General features: G+C 43.0%; 1 protein-coding gene across 18 annotated transcripts in view; it reads right to left on the reverse strand.

Annotated features, from left to right (window-relative positions):
* NUCB2 (nucleobindin 2) overlaps nt 1-15,801 on the reverse strand; it is a 136,670-nt gene that overhangs the window by 45,290 nt on the left and 75,579 nt on the right. For 3 of the 18 annotated variants that reach the window (XR_010121522.1, XM_063641958.1, XM_063641959.1), the window contains exons 1-2: nt 12,207-12,305; nt 6,194-6,348 (exon numbers count right to left, since the gene is read on the reverse strand). The exons of 1 other annotated variant lie outside the window; for it this stretch is intronic. The gene's annotated coding sequence lies outside the window, so the exon portion shown is untranslated. Of the gene's footprint in view, nt 1-2,266; nt 2,351-6,193; nt 6,349-11,936; nt 12,021-12,206; nt 12,702-13,288; nt 13,409-15,801 lie in introns of those variants that run through there. 14 more of the 18 variants (XM_055282262.2, XM_055282251.2, XM_063641957.1 and 11 more) reach the window with 10 other exon arrangements.

Here is a 15,801-nt window from a genome sequence, read left to right on the forward strand (position 1 = left end):
GTGAAAATTAGCCTGGAGTGGTGGCGCATGCCTGTAGTCCCAGCTACTCGGGAGGCTGAGGCAGGAGAATGGCTTGAACCCAGGAGGCAGAGGTTGCAGTGAGCCAAGATTGTGCCACTGCACTCCAGTCTGGGCAACAGAGTGAGACTGTCTCAAAAAAAAAAAAGAGAGGAAGAAAGAAGAAAGAAGAAGGAGGAGGGAGGAGGAGGGAGGAGGAGGGAGGAGGAAGGAGGAGGAAGGAAGAAGAGGAAGAAGAAAGGAAGAAGAAGAAGAAGAAAAGAAGAAGAAGAAGGAAGAAGAAGAAGGAAGAGAAGGAAGAAGAAGAAAGAAGAAAGAAGAAAGAAGAAGAAGAAGAAAGAGAAGAAGAAAAGAAGAAGAAAGAAGAAGAAGAAGAAGGAGAAGGAGAAGGAGAAGGAGAAGAAGAAGAAGAAAGAAGAAAGAGGAAGAAGAAGAAGAAGAAATAAAATAAACAGGCTTTATTTCCATTGGGTCGGGTGCAGTGGCTCACACCTGTAATCCCAGCTACTCAGGAAGCTGAGGTGAGAAGATTGCTTGAACCCAGGAGTTCTAGGCTGCAGGGAGCTATGATTGTGCCACTTTACTCCAGCCTGGGTGACAGAGACCTCAGGGTGGGATAAAAGATTCTATCGATATTAAGACACACCATTGTATACCATATAGAAAAAAATGCTGCCAATTAAACTATAACACCATGCTTTATCACTTACAATTCTATTTTATGTTTGCTGAAAGTATTTTTAGGCATATCATAGATTTTTCTCACATCATTTTTATGCATACACAAAGAAATTAAACGAAATAAATTGATAAAGGTATTCTAAGGACTTCTTCACCTTTGTAGTCCAAGTATTTTTAAACATTTTCTTGAATTGTTACCTTTTGTGTTTTCCCATACAACACTGTTCTCTCTACCAGGGAGAGGAATGGTCATTTCTTCAAGCCATTTTTGTTTTTTGTTTTTTGAGACAGAGTCTCACTCTATTGCCCGTGCTGGAGTGCAGTGCCGCAATCTCGGATCACTGCAACCTCCACCTCCTGGGTTCAAGCGATTCCTGCCTCAGCCTCCCAAGTAGCTGGGATTACAGGTGTCTACCACCACACCCGGCTAATTTTTGTATTTTTAGTAGAGATTGGGTTTCACCATGTTGGCCAGGGTGGTCTCAAACTCCTGACCTCAAGTGATCCACCCAACTTGGCCTCCCAAAGTGCTGGGATTACAGGAGTGAGCCACTGCGCCCAGCCCTTAAAGTTGATTTAATAACATATCTTTTTTTTTTTTTTGAGATGGAGTTTCACTCTGTCGCCCAGGCTAGAATGCAGTGGTGCAATCTTGGCTCACTGCAACCTTCACCTCCCACGTTCAAGCAATTTTCCTGCCACAGCCTCCTCAGTAGCTAGGACTACAGGTGGGCGCCACCATGCCCAGCTAATTTTTTGTATTTTTAGTAGAGACAGGGTTTTGTCATGTTGGCCAGGCTGGTCTCAAATTCCTAACCTCAACCAATCTGCCCACCTCAGCCTCCCAAAGTGCTGGGATTACAGGTGTGAGCCACCACACCCGGCCTTAATACCGTATCTTGATTTTTAAATCTACCACCTTCTATAGGGCTTTTTTGTTTTTTGAGACAGGTTCTCATTCTGCCACCCAGGCTGAAGTGCAGTGGTGAGCTCACAGCTCACTGCAAGTTTGATTTCCTGGGCTCAAGAGATCCTCTTGCCTCAGCTTCTCAAGTAGCTGGGACCACAAGCAAGCCACCATGCGTGGTGACTTTTTTTTTTTTTTTTTGGTAGAGTTGTGGTTTCATTATGTTGCTCAGGCTGGTAGGGCTTTCTATTTATCCTACCTCTTTAACATTTATTTCCTCTCCTTTCTTGCCTTTTAAATTTATTTTTGATTGATGTAGAATGTTTTATACTAGTTTCTAATCTGTTAGTGCTTATTCTAGACATAACTAGGATAATTAATTTAAACACTGACTCTAATTCTTAATAAGGCCTCAATAAACATCAACTGTATTTAAAAAAAAAAAAAGAAGAAATGGTAAGTATTCCAGCACATTAGGCAGAAAAATAATGACACAAAAGTCTCTTTAAATGCCAAGATGTCAAATGTGTCTGCATTAAAGGAATAACAGCAAATTTACTAGGTTTACAGATTTTCATGAACGAGAAAATATACAAATATCCATATAGAAGAAAGAGAGATGAGTGATAAGGACAGGCAATAGGAAGAAGGGGAACTAACCTACTTTTCTTCCACTATCAGGTCAGTAAGAATGGCCTTCTCCTTTCCTTTATCAACCTCTTCTTTCATAAGAGAGATACGGACCTAAAGAGGAGACACTGGGCTGAACCAGGCTGAAACAGTAGACTCATTCAAACCAGGAGAGGCTGATAATTTACTCTCTAAAGTAGGATGGTGTGAAATTCTAAACTATGTAGTCATCTCAAGACAGAATGGGAGGCACTGACCCCAAAGACATCAGAGCCTCAGGTAAAATTACAAAGTAAGCAGAGTTCTTAAGCTTCTCTTAGTATTCAGTAGATATAATTTCCTTAAATTTTAAAGTCCTAAAAGAAAGCTAATCTCTCTTCCCCTGTCTCAACCAAGTCAAAATTTCTATTCTGCTGGGCACGGAGGTTCCTGCCTATAATCCCAGCACTTTGTGAGGACAAGGAGGGTGGATTCCTTGAGCTCAGGAATTCAAGACCAGCCTGAGCAATATAGTGAAACCTCTGTCTCTACAAAAAATACAAAAATTAGTTGGGCATGGTGGCACATGCCTGTAGTCCCAGCTACTTGGTGGGGGATGAGGTGGGAGGATCACTTGAGCCCAGCAGGTTGAGGCTGCAGTGAGCCATGGTCACACCACAGCACTCTAGCCAGGGTGACAGAGTGAGAACATGTCTCAAAAAATAAAATTTTCATTCATACACAGAGGCAGATTTCTTAGCTACTGATTTATAACAGTAGTTATACAGATGAAGTTTGCTTGTTTGTGTGTGTGTGTGTGTGAGTGTGTGTGCCTGCGCGCGTGCGTGCATGTATGTGTGATGGTTTCCTGTTTTGACTGTTGGGCAAGATATCCTGGAAGTGGTTAAAAAAAATTACCATAGATAACCGGGGTGAAAAGTACAGAAAACTGAAAATTTTCTCTTTCCTTGGAAGTAGTCTCTGTTCCTCCTTTATATTTTTTTTTTTTTTTTTTTTTTTGAGACAGAGTCTTACTCTGTCACCCAGGCTGGAGTGCAGTGGCGCGATCTTGGCTCACTGCAAACTCCGCCTCCCGGGTTCACACATTCTCCTGCCTCAGCCTCCTGAGTAGCTGGGACTACAGGCGCCCACCACCACGCCCAGCTAATTTTTTTTTTTTTTTTTGAGACAGTGTCTCGCTCTGTTGCCCAGGCTGGAGTGCAGTGGTGCAATCTCGGCTCACTGCAACCTCCGCCTCCTGGGTTTAAGCAATTCTCCTGCCTCAGCCTCCTAAGTAGCTGGGACTACAGGCACATGCCACCATGCCCAGCTAATTTTTTGTGTTTTTTTAGTAAAGACGGGGTTTCACCATGTTGTCCAGGTTGGTCTCAATCTCTTGACCTCGTGATCCGCCCGCCTCGGCCTCCCAAAGTGCTGGGATTACAGGCATGAGCCACCTCACCCAGCCACGCCCGGCTAATTTTTTTGTGTGTTTTTAGTAGAGACAGGGTTTCACCATGTTAGCCAGGATAGTCTTGATCTCCTGACCTCGTGATCCGCCCACCTCAGCCTCCCAAAGTGCTGGGATTACAGGCGTGAGCCACCTCACCCAGCCACGCCCAGCCTAATTTTTTTGTGTGTTTTTAGTAGAGATGGGGTTTCACCATGTTAGCCAGGATAGTCTTGATCTCCTGACCTCGTGATCTGCCCGACTCGGCCTCCCAAAGTGCTGGGATTAGAGGCATGAGCCACCACGCCCAGCTTCCTTTGTGTATCTTTTTCCGTCTTCCTCAACCCTCTTCTTTTGCCCCTCTTCCTTTTCAATTAATGGCTGAATTGAAGCATGTTTCCTTTCACCTATTATAAGTATGTATATATGTATGTATGTATTGAGACTTTGTTTCTAAAAACAAAACTAAACTAATATTTATGTATTAAGTAATGACTATGGTACCAGATACTATGCTAGAAGACAAAGGTAAGCGAGATGGACATAGTCCTTACCCTCACAGGGCTTCAATCTAGTGAGGAAGGTAAGCTATTAAATACAATAGCAATTTTTTAAATGCTGCTTACAAAACAATGCATAGCATGATACTTTTCTGTTAATTAAAAAAAATTAAAAGTCATGAAAATTGTATTCACCAAACAGACATTCTCAGTCAGGTGATTTATAACGTTAAATGTCTCTTAAAAACAAAACTAGGTTGTTTTTATGGTCACAAGTCTCCTGATTATTTTGTTTGAGGTCAACAAGTCTAGATCAGAAAAAAGGAAACTGCAGTACTAGCAGCAAAAGAACTACTGTACTTTGTGCCTACCTAATACAACCAAAAAATGTAAAAACTTTCAAAAATACAAATATACTGTGTAGAAATAAAATATTAACTTACTCTGTCTCCCTTCTAAAAACTCTAAAAACTCTAAAAGATTGACTGAATCTTTAGAATCTTTCTCACTCCAGTTTCCATTCCCTGAATTTCTTTTTCTCAAAGCTATTTATTTCAGTTTACTTTTGAAACAGAAATAATGACAATTGAACCATTTTGCATGACAAGTATAGGGTATATTTATATAATATTCACAAAGAAAAGTCTGGAAGGGGCCGGGCACAGTGGCTCACTCCTGTAATCCCAGCACTGTGGGGGGCCGAGGCAGGCAGATCATCTGAGATCAGGAGTTCAAGACCACCCTGGCCAACATGGTGAGACCCCATCTCTACTAAAAATACAAAAATTAGTCGGGTGTGGTGGTGGATGCTTATAGTCCCAGCTACTCAGGAGGCTGAGGCAGGAGAATCGCTTGAACATAGGAGGCAGAGGTTGCAGTAAGCCGTTGCACCCCAGCCTGGGTGAAAGAGACTCGTCTCAACAAAACAATAAAAGAAAAGTCTGGAAGGAAATAAAATATTGGTGTGGCTAAATAAATTAAGCAAGAACTAGTAGTAAGAGAAAATTTCAAGACAACTAACAGTTAAGTGGTTAAAAAAAGAAGAAAGGAAAGAAAAAGAACAAACTACTTTTAGCTAGCAAGGAAGGCAAGTGTTCCTCATGTGACCACAGTGAAATGTATCTTGAGATGAATTATATTTACTTTCAAAATAAATTTACTTCCTGATGATTAGTTGTGTGATACCCTTGGGATAACTTTATCTCTGTCATTTTATTGCCTTGCTTACAGCAAGTAGCTCAATAAATCTTAGCTCTTTTTAACACAACCATAAAATGTACAACAAACATCTATTGAGCATTTATGGGTAATTTTAAAAAATAACCAGAACAAATTCACAAATAAGACAGAAAAGCTTCTATAATGAATTAAGGGCTAAAAGTAAAAACAGAAACACAATTTATTACATGAAGATTATTTCCTTCTGTAGTTAATAGTCATACTTAAATCTCTGCCATGGCAAATTATAGAAGCTTCTATGAGTGGTTATCATAGCTTACAGATTTCAGAGCTGAAAGATAAAAAGATTCATATCATGGCAGACACTTCTATTTGCTTGCCAATATCCAAATCTTTCCTTCCTTCTCAGTAGCAAAAGCCCAATTTTACAGAGGGCAGCCATGCATTCAGCTACATTTCCCTGCTTTCTTATAGCCTCAGCCTTGGTTCAGGAATTCCCCTTAAAGGAAGAGGATGCATCTTTCTTCGCCTATGCTTTGCTGCCTGGAACATGACAGTGATGGTTAGAGCTCTGGCAGCTATGTTGGACTTAAAAGAACCAGTGCTACAAGAACGTCTTAGGGATCACGGATAAAAGAACTGAAAGAAGCTTAAGTCTCTGATGACTTTATAAAGCCACTATACCCACCCTAGAGTGCTATTTCAATTATTATTTTATATAAAAAAATAAATATTGCATGTTTAAGCCATCTGTGAGTTCGTTTTTGGTTTTTCCTTTTTTGTATTTTGGTGGTGGTGGTAGTGGTAGTCATTTTTCTTTGCAACCAAATGCAATTATTGAGTACTTACGTTCAGGCAGGTAAATAATTTTTATCTCCTTTTTACAGATGAGACAACTGAGATCCAGAGAGATAAGATGACTTGCACAATACCAAAATAGTGAAGAGATGGGTCTTGGCTCCTAGCTCAATGTTTTTTCACTAAAAACTGACTCGTAACACGTTCTAAATGTAAAAAAAAAATAAAAATAAATAAATAAAAAGACACAAAATTACAAAATTTAGACTTTTTACAGTGGTAATGGTACATGATAGTGTATGCATTTGTCACATAATGTGAAAAGTGCCAAATTTTTATGATGTGGAAGGAGACTAAATTATATCATATTCCAGTAAGGAGGGGAGAAAGATACATGAAATAAACAAAATCAAAAACCAGAATAAACAAAGATGTTGGCCGGGCACAGTGACTCCGGCTTGTAATCCCAGGACTTTGGGAGGCTGAGGTGGAGAGATCACCTGAGGTCAGGAGTTCAAGATCAGCCTGCCCAATGTGGTGAAACCCCATCTCTACTAAACAAATACAAAAATTAGCCGGGCATAGTGGCAGGTGCCTGTAGTTCCAGCTATTCAAGAGGCTTAGGCACAAGAATCGCTTAAACCTGGGAAGCGGAGGTTGCAGTGAACCGAAATGATGCCACTGCACTCTAGCCTGGGTGACACAGCGAGACTGTCTTGGGGAAAAAAAAAAAAAAAATATATATATATATATATATATACTGATTTATTATGGCCAAATTTTCCTGTATTCCTCCACTCTTGAATTCAGATTAAAAGCTTATTTTTTTCAGCAATGAGACTTCAAGATATAGGGCAACTTTTCCTGTTAAATTCTTAACTGGAATTTTTCTTTACTCTTACCACCACTTTAAAAAAATTAACTTTGTTCCTAGTTTGTCACAGAGATCAGTAATAAGATGAAATATTTCAAATTCTTTTTTGAAACCCCACCAAATAACATGTAAAACACAAAGCAGCTCATGTGCAAACTCATTAGTAAACATAAGCAGTTATTTCTAAGTAGTCTGTTTAAAAAAAAGCAAATAAAATATTTTCAAATTTTAAGGACACATGTATTTCTTTTTTTATATATGGTATATTAAACATAAAATAATCTATGCAGGGGAGTAATCATATGCATGTTGTATTTTGGAAAGATATGACTTTTATTGACACAACATGGTAAAAAATAAACACACAAACAGCAGATTAAATCCTAACTTCCCCCATTTACTCGCAAGCTACTTGCCTCTGAGTCTTGATTTTCCTAGCTAGAAAATTGAACTCATACCTCTTCACAGGTTTGTTGATGCGAGGAAAATAAGAATGAATACAAAGTAACCACACAGTGCATGACAATGGTAATTGCTCAATAAATATTAATGCCCTTCTTGTCTTGAAAAGGAAACATAAAGAAATATGAAAATCTGTTCTGTAAACACCCCAAGTGGTAGAACTTAAAAAGCAAGACCAGAATGTGCATGGTGGCTCACACCTATAATCCCAGCACTTGGCGAGTGGATCACTTGATCCCAGGAGTTCAAAACAAGCCTGGGCAACATGGTGAAACCCCGCCTCTACAAAAAATTAGCTGGGTGTGGTGGTGTGCACCTGTAGTCCCAGCTACTCAGGAACCTGAGGTGGGAGGATTGCTTGAGCCCAGGAGGTCGAGCCATTCATACCACTGTACTCCAGCCTGGATGACAGAGAAAGACCCTGTCTAAAAAAAAAAAAAAAAATTAACAAAACAAAAAGCAAGCAAGACCAGTTTGACATACAACTTTAAAAGTCGTTTTTGTTTTTGTTTTTTGAGACAGGGTCTGACTCTACCACCCAGGCTGGAGTGCAGTGGCGCTATCTCAGCTCGTTAAAACCTCCACCTCCCAGGCTCAAGCCATCCTTCTGCCTCAGCCTCCAGAGTAGCTGGGACTACAGGCACGCACCACCACGCCCAGCTAGTTTTTAATATTTTTGATAGAGATGGGATTTCACCATGTTGCCCAGGCTGTTCTCAAACCTGTGAGCTCAAGTGATCTGCTCACCTTAGCCTCCCAAAGTCCTAGGATTACAGGCCTGAGCCATCATGCCCGGTCTTACAGTCATTTTTGAAAGGCCACATTAGAGCTCTTCTCTGAACATTGCCAGAACCAAAGTCCTGATGCAATTATAGACCAATGAAAGCAATGCATCCAACATAATCTCATCCTTCCAACCTTAAATCAGAACTGTAGCAAGAGACTCAGGTTTCCTTCTCTAAGACACTGCCTTGAGCTAGGAAACGTGGATTGCTTCTTCTTACTATCAATGTCACAAATCTAATGATGAAACAGGGTAGGGTGAAGAAAAATAAACGGCTTTTGAGTTTCTCCACGGCACCAGTTTCAAAAGCCACAGATAACCTGGTGCTCACCTCCATTTTCCCTTTGAAAATGAAAGTCAACAGGAAAGTGAGGTTCAAATAAAATGTCAAGTGTATGACCAGCTGAGTTGGACTCCAGCTGAGTTGGACTCCAGCTTTTCCCTGATCAAGACATTAGTATAGCTTTTAGAGCCTCTGTTGTCTACATCTGTAGAAAAGGACACTCATCAAGGAAACTATTATATCTCCTTTTTTCCAGTCTTAACAATGGGTTGGAGTATCCTAGATTATAGGCTTATGAAAAACAGATCTGTATCACTCAATAAACATATTATTAAAATTATAATCTCTTTATTATTTACATATACTGTACTTCAGATAATTAAAATACACTGCCAAAAAAAACTCTGCCAAGGCCAGGTGTAGTGGCTCACGCCTGTAATTCCAGCACTTTGGGAGGCCGAGACGGGCAGATCGCTTGAGCCTAGAAGTTTGAGACCAGCCTGGACAACATGGTGAGGCCTCTTCTCTACAAAAAAATACTTAAAAATTAGCAGGGTGTGGTGGCATGCTCCTTTAGTCCTAGCTACTCAGGAGGCTGAGGTAGGAGGATCACTTGAGCCTGGCAGTTCCAGGCTGCAGTGAGCCATGATCACACCACTGTACTCCAGTCAGCCTGGGCAACAGAGCGAGGCCCTGTCTCAAAAAAAAAAAAAAAAAATGCTCTGCCAAAAATAAAATCAAGTAACTACTATCTGAACTTCTATTAGGCTGCTTTAGGATTTTAGAATCAGAGAATTCTAAGATCAGAAATAATCGTGGAGGTACAGTAGTCCTCCCTAACCTGCGATTTCACTTTCTGCAGTTTCAATTACCTGAGGTAAAACAAGATATTTTGAAAGATCACATTCATATAACTTTTATTTCAGTGTATTATTGTTATTTATTCATTTTATTATTATATATGTATAGCAAAAAACATAGCGTATATAAGGGTTGGTACTACCTGTAGTTTCAGGCATCCATTGGGACCCTTGGAACATATCACTCTAGGATAAAGGAGGACTACTGTAATCTAATTCAGCCCTACTTTTATAAAAGGTTATAAAGACAGAAGGAAGTTAACTGACTTGGCCAAGTTCTTTTGGCAGAGCCTGTACTGGAATCTGGCCATGAAATTCTAACTAAGTATACTTTTCACCACATCATGGTTGTAAAAAAAATTTTGATTGAAAATAATGAAAGTAATTGAAGTTTTTCCTTGAATAAATTATTTGAAATTGTTAGTAGCCTGTTTTTGGTTTTGTTTTTGAGACGTAGTTTCACTCTAGTTGCCCAGGCTGGAGTGCGATAGCGCAATCTCGGCTCACTGCAACCTCCGCCTCCCGGGTTCAAGCAATTCTCCTGCTTCAGCCTCCTGAGTTGAGATTACAGATGCCCGCCACAACGTCTGGCTAATTTCTGTATTTTTAGTAGAGACGGGGATTCACCATGTTGGCCAGGCTGGTTTTGAACTCCTGGACTCAAGTGATCCACCTGCCTCAGCCTCCCAAAGTGCTGGGATTACAGGCATTAGCCACCATGCCTGGCCTAAAGGATTATTTTCAATACATTTTTAAATCCTGCACTTGATTCTGCCAGCTACCCAGTACTCAAAAGGGTATTTTGTAGACCCCAGCCTTCAAAAGTGTCCTTAGAAAGTGGAAAGCAATTTAAATATTATTCTAAGTAATGCAAAATTAGTTTAGTATGTGTTCAGAGATTCATAACATATCCCAAAACAAAAAAGATATCTGAATTGATATTATTGATATTAGTGCCCATAATTAATAGTGTCTTGAAAAGTACCTTAATTGTCTTAATTGTGCATTTTATCTCAACTGTTATTCACAGAGCACAAACCAACTTGGCAAAAAGCATGCTGAAAGGATACATACAAAATACGTGATATGAACAATATGTACCTTGGGAGAGCAAAGAAAGGTAAACACAACATAGACAGATTCGACTCTTAGAACATGGGTCGTCCAGGCATGGTGGCTCACATCTGTAATCTCAGCACTTTGGGAGGCCAAGGGAGGTGGATCACCTGAGGTCAGGAGTTTGAGACCAGCCTGGCCAACATGGTGAAACCCCATCTCTAATAAAAATACAAAAAATTAGCTGGCTGTGGTGGTGGGTCCCTGTAATCCCAGCTACTCGATGGGCTGAGGCAGGAGAATCCCCTGAACCCGGGAGGTGGAGGCTGCAGTGAGCCGAGATTGGGCCATTGCACTCCAGCCCGGGTGACAAAGTGAGGCTCTGTCTCAAAAAAAAAAAAGGGTAAAATTTGGATAGACAGAGAAGGGCATGAGTAAACACATGGAGACAGAAATAAATTTTTGACTCCTTTAAATTTCTAAAATTGTCTAGATAAAAAAAAAAAAAAAATTGACCCCCTACTACAGAGGTAGATGAGATCATGGAGAGCTTGAAGACCACGATGAAAAATGGAAGTTTCCATGTTCATCCTAATTATGAGAGTGACATTATTTGAGATTTCATTTCTAATTCTAAATTTCCAGAATTTTAATTTTTGACCCTATTAGCTGAGGAAGATTTGTTGAAATATTTGTTCAACATTTGTTGAACTTATTCAAGTTTCAAAAACAAGAACATTCCTTAAAGCATCTATCTCATCAATTCTTTAAACTTTCCCATAGGGAAAGTCCACAATCTCCCTCAAACAAAATTCACTATCAGAAATATTTGCATTTAACCTCCCCTATTTTTAAACCAAGGTAGTATCTTTTAGTGTTCATATTCGTCCATGGATTTAACAGAGCCTTCGTAGCAGGCTTAGATGGTAGCACTAGCTTATTCAATTGCATAAAATGTACATTATTCAATTTAGGAGTTTAGTGGACACAGAATTTCAAGAGGTTCTGTCTCTCAAAAATCATAATGGTTCCCGTTCATTCTCATTCCCTCATATTCTCTCTCTCTCTCCCTCTTTCCCTCTCTCTCCCATTTGATACTGTAAAATAATTGTCATCTAAGACCGTTGCAAACACCAACCACAATAACCATATTTGCTCACTGAGTTACCACTTAGCAGGTGCAGCAAGGAAGTACTGTTTCTCATCTCCTAAAACCAAAAGGTTTCATCTCGTACCTAATTTGTCACTTAAGGGAAAAGGATATCACGACTGACACTAACTTTCTCCTAAGTGTCAGAGGTTGCCGGCTTAACCAGACCGGAGAAAAGCAGGATACCCGGGCCTAGCTTTGCTGAGCGGCGCAGGGGAGCATCGCCTGGAATTGGTGGGTGTCCCTCCTCACTAGTGGGCACCCCTCGCCCATCGACCTGCCCAAACCCAACGGGACCCCAACAGGGTCTCGGTTCGGCACCTACCCTCTCCTGCTCCCCGCCAAGAGCCAGCCACCCTCCTCGACCCCGAAGAAAGCTCGGGTGCCCAGCTGCGAGTGGAGCAGAGGGAACCCAGAGCCTCCGGCTCGCGCTGGGAGCCCCCTCCCCGCCGGTGCCCCGCCCACTGCACGGCCCCTGCCATCCTCTCTGCTCTGGCAAGGCAGGCGAAGACCTGAGCCTTATCTCCGGACCCCCACCCCACCCCCAATCTCCCGCCGCGCTGCTCCGCACCCACCGCGCGGCCACCGGCCTTACCCGGTCAGGTCTCGGCGAGCGAGGCTGCGCCTGGTGCTTGCGTCCAGCGCACAAACCTGTCCTCCAACCCCCGGCCCACCGCTCCGCTCTGCCCCTCCTCCCGCCGCGCGCGCCCGCCTCCTGGCTGCCATGGCGACAGTTCCCACACCCTGCGGCCGCTCATTGGTCTGGTTCGCGATTGCTGACGACGCCGATTGGCGGGAGCAGGGACAAGGCCGCGCCGGGGAGCCTGGAGGCGGGCGGTGGGGAGCGCCGAAGCTATGGAGCCTGGGGGGAGGCTGAGCCAGGAGGGACGTGGCGCTCTGAGATGCGGGCTCGGGAGGCCGCGCCTCTTCCTTCCCTAGCTTTCCCGGAGAAGCCTGTGGAGCAGGACTTGGGCGGGTGAGGTGCCGTCCCGAGACCCGGGCAGAGCCCCAGGGATCGCCTCTCCCTTGGCCGCTGGCCTGCGCCTGCAGCGCCCACGCGGGTCGGAGAATGGCTGTCAGGCCCATTCTCGCCCACAGGCCTCGCTCGGCTCTGACACCCCCGTCCTTCGCCTTGGCGGGAATCTTACCGGCATTTGTAACCGCACCCACCCCCGTTATGCTGGGCCCTCGGTCACTGTGGTTTAACTGTATTTACCCCACCTTCTCTCTCGCCCATTCGCAGACAGCTCTTTTCCTCTGCATCCTGCCCCAGAGAACAGACATCTACTCCAAACCCCTTATTTTAAAGATGGGGAAACTGAGGCTCAAAGATGCACACGGGTAGCTTGAGGCTTCCAGAAGCTTTTGGAGCCACAGGCTGTTTACGAATTTCATTCTGCCGATTAGTTTTTTTCACCTGAAAAATTGGTATCATATCTACCTTGGGATTATTCACGAAGACTGAATAACATTGCCAGGAAAACAGTACAGACCAGGCATGGTGACCCACCCTGTAATGCCAGCACTTTGGGAGGCCAAGGCAGGAGGATGGCTTGGGCTCAAAAATTTGAGACCAGTCTGGACAACAGTGAGATCCTATCTCTACAAGAATATTTTTTTCTTTTTTATCTTTAACACGATGATGTTTCAGTCTGAAGAAAATATTTTAAAACTTGCCAAGTGCTGTGTCGCACATCTGTATTCCCAGCTACTCAGGAGGCGGAGGCGGGAGGATCACTTGAGCTCAGAAGGCCGAGGCTGCAGTGAACCATGATCATTGTGCCACAGAGTGAGACCCTGTCTCAAAAAAACAAACAAAAACACACAGTACAGAATATGCCACATAGTGTGTTAGCAATGAAAGCTTCTGTTATCAGGAAGTACTACCAGCCAGATTGCCTCTGTTGCACAACTGGACTCTGTGTGCCCCTAACTGTATGATTTGCCAGTTATTTAAGTGCTCTCTGCCTCCATGTCCTTGTCTGTAAAATGAAGATAATAATAGTACCCTCCTACTTACAGCATAGCATGTTAATTTAAAAAGTGACTGGCACATTGTAAATTTTAAATAAATGTTAACCATTCTCAGATTAGTGGCTGAGCTGGGACTATAACTTAGGTCTCTAGATTCAACCCAATCGTATTTATTTATTTATTTAGAGATAGGGTCTCCCTCTGTTGCCCAGGCTGGAGTGCAGTGCCACAATCTCAGCTCACTGCAGCCTCAACCTCCCAGGCTCAAGCAATCCTCCCACCTCAGCCTCCCAAGTAGCTGGGACTACAAGCACACACACCACCATGCCTGGCTGATTTTTTGGCATTTTTTTGTAGATGTTATCCAGGCTGGTCTCGAAGTCCTGGACTCAAGCGATCTGCCTTCCTCAGCCTCTCAAAGATTAAAAGCATGAACCACCACACCTGGCCTCAATTATCTTTACTAACGATTCTCATCCACATACATAGATCAGTACCTCAAGGTTAAGCTCCTTTTTGAGGTTCAGGAGAAGAGGACCCTTGTCCATTTTATTTATCCTTCTTGAAGTTCAGGAGAAGAGGACACTTGTCCATTTTATTTAAGTCAAGATCTTAATCTATCTGCCTTATCATGATGAAAGTCCAAGAATGTTGTGGCTCTGCCTCAGCTGAAGGGTTAACAGCAAAGGCAAATGTAAGGAAATAGTCATATTTGGCTCTAATGGATAAATTAAAGAGTAAAGGCATTAGAGAAGAAAGGATATTCAGGAGGATATTCAGGTTAGTGGTGTAGGAAAACTAAATTTCAATTTGAACAACATGGGAAATTTTATTTTCTAGGTATTGGTTATATATAATTAGTAACCATTGGTGGTGTCGGATCAGAAGACCAAACCACATCCTAACACTACAAAACACTAGAACTAGACTGTAAACACATTGAAGGCAGGAACTATCTTGTGCATGTTTACTACCTGTTATCTAGCACAGATTAACACGCAGTGCCTGAATTAGGCGTTACAATTTAGGATAGGCCAGGCAGGTGGCTCACACCTGTAATCCCAACACTTCAGGAGGCTGAGGTAGGCAGATCACTTGAGGTAAGTAGTTTGAGACCAGCCTGGCCAACATGGTGAAACCCTGTCTCTACTAAAAATACTAACATGGTGAAACCCCATCTCAGCTAAAAATAGCTAAGTGTGGTGGTGCACGCTTGTAATCACAGCTACGTGGGAGGCTAAGGTAGGAGGATCGCTTGAATCAAGGAGGTGGAGGTTGCAGTGAGCTGAGATCATGCCACTGCACTCCAGCCTAGGCAACAGAGCAAGACCCTGTGTCAAAAAAAAAAAAAAAAATAACAACCTGTGTGGGGCCCAGCGGCATACACCTGTAGTCTCAGATACTCAGGAGGCTGAGGCAGGAGAATAGCTGGAGACCAGTTCTGGGCTGTAGTGTGCTATGACAACTGGGTGTCTGCAGTGTTTGACATTAATAGGGTGAACTTGGCTGGGCACGGTGGCTCACGCCTGTAATCCCAGCACTTCGTGGGGCTGAGGCCGGCAGATCATTTGAGGTCAGGAGTTCGAGACCAGCCTGACCAACATGGAAAAACTCCATCTCTACTAAAAATACAAAAATCAGCCAGGCATGGTGGCGCATGCCTGTAATCCCAGCTACTTGGGAGGCTGAGGAGCACGGCTTTCACCTGGGAGGTGGAGGTTGCAGTGAGCCGAGACCACTCCAGCCTCGGGGACAAGAGCGAAACTCCGCCTCAAAACAAACAAACAAACAAAAAAGGGTGAACTCCTAGGAGCAGGAGACTGATGCAGGACAGGAAAGCACCAAAATTGAGGATTCTTGGCTTCACCCAGTAAAGAATTCAAGGGTGAGCTGGTGGTGTTAAACAGCAACTTTTACTGAAGCCGCAGTACACGGCAGCAGCAGAGCTACTGCTCCTTGCAGAGCAGGGCTACCCTGTAGGCAGTGTGCCCAGAGCAGCAACTCAGAGGCAGTTCTGTATTCCTGTTTGTACTGATTTTATTTTATTTTTATTTTTATTTATTTATTTATTTTGAGACAGAGTCTCGCTTTGTCACCCAGGCTGGAGTGCAGTGGTGCAGTCTCAGCTCACTACAATCTCCACCTCCCGGGTTCAAGTGATTCTCCTGCTTCAGCCTCCCGAGTAGCTGGGATTACAGGCACCCGCCACCACGCCC

This window comes from Symphalangus syndactylus, chromosome 6 (assembly GCF_028878055.3).
Source record: "Symphalangus syndactylus isolate Jambi chromosome 6, NHGRI_mSymSyn1-v2.1_pri, whole genome shotgun sequence".
NCBI classification, from domain to species: Eukaryota; Metazoa; Chordata; class Mammalia; order Primates; family Hylobatidae; genus Symphalangus; species Symphalangus syndactylus.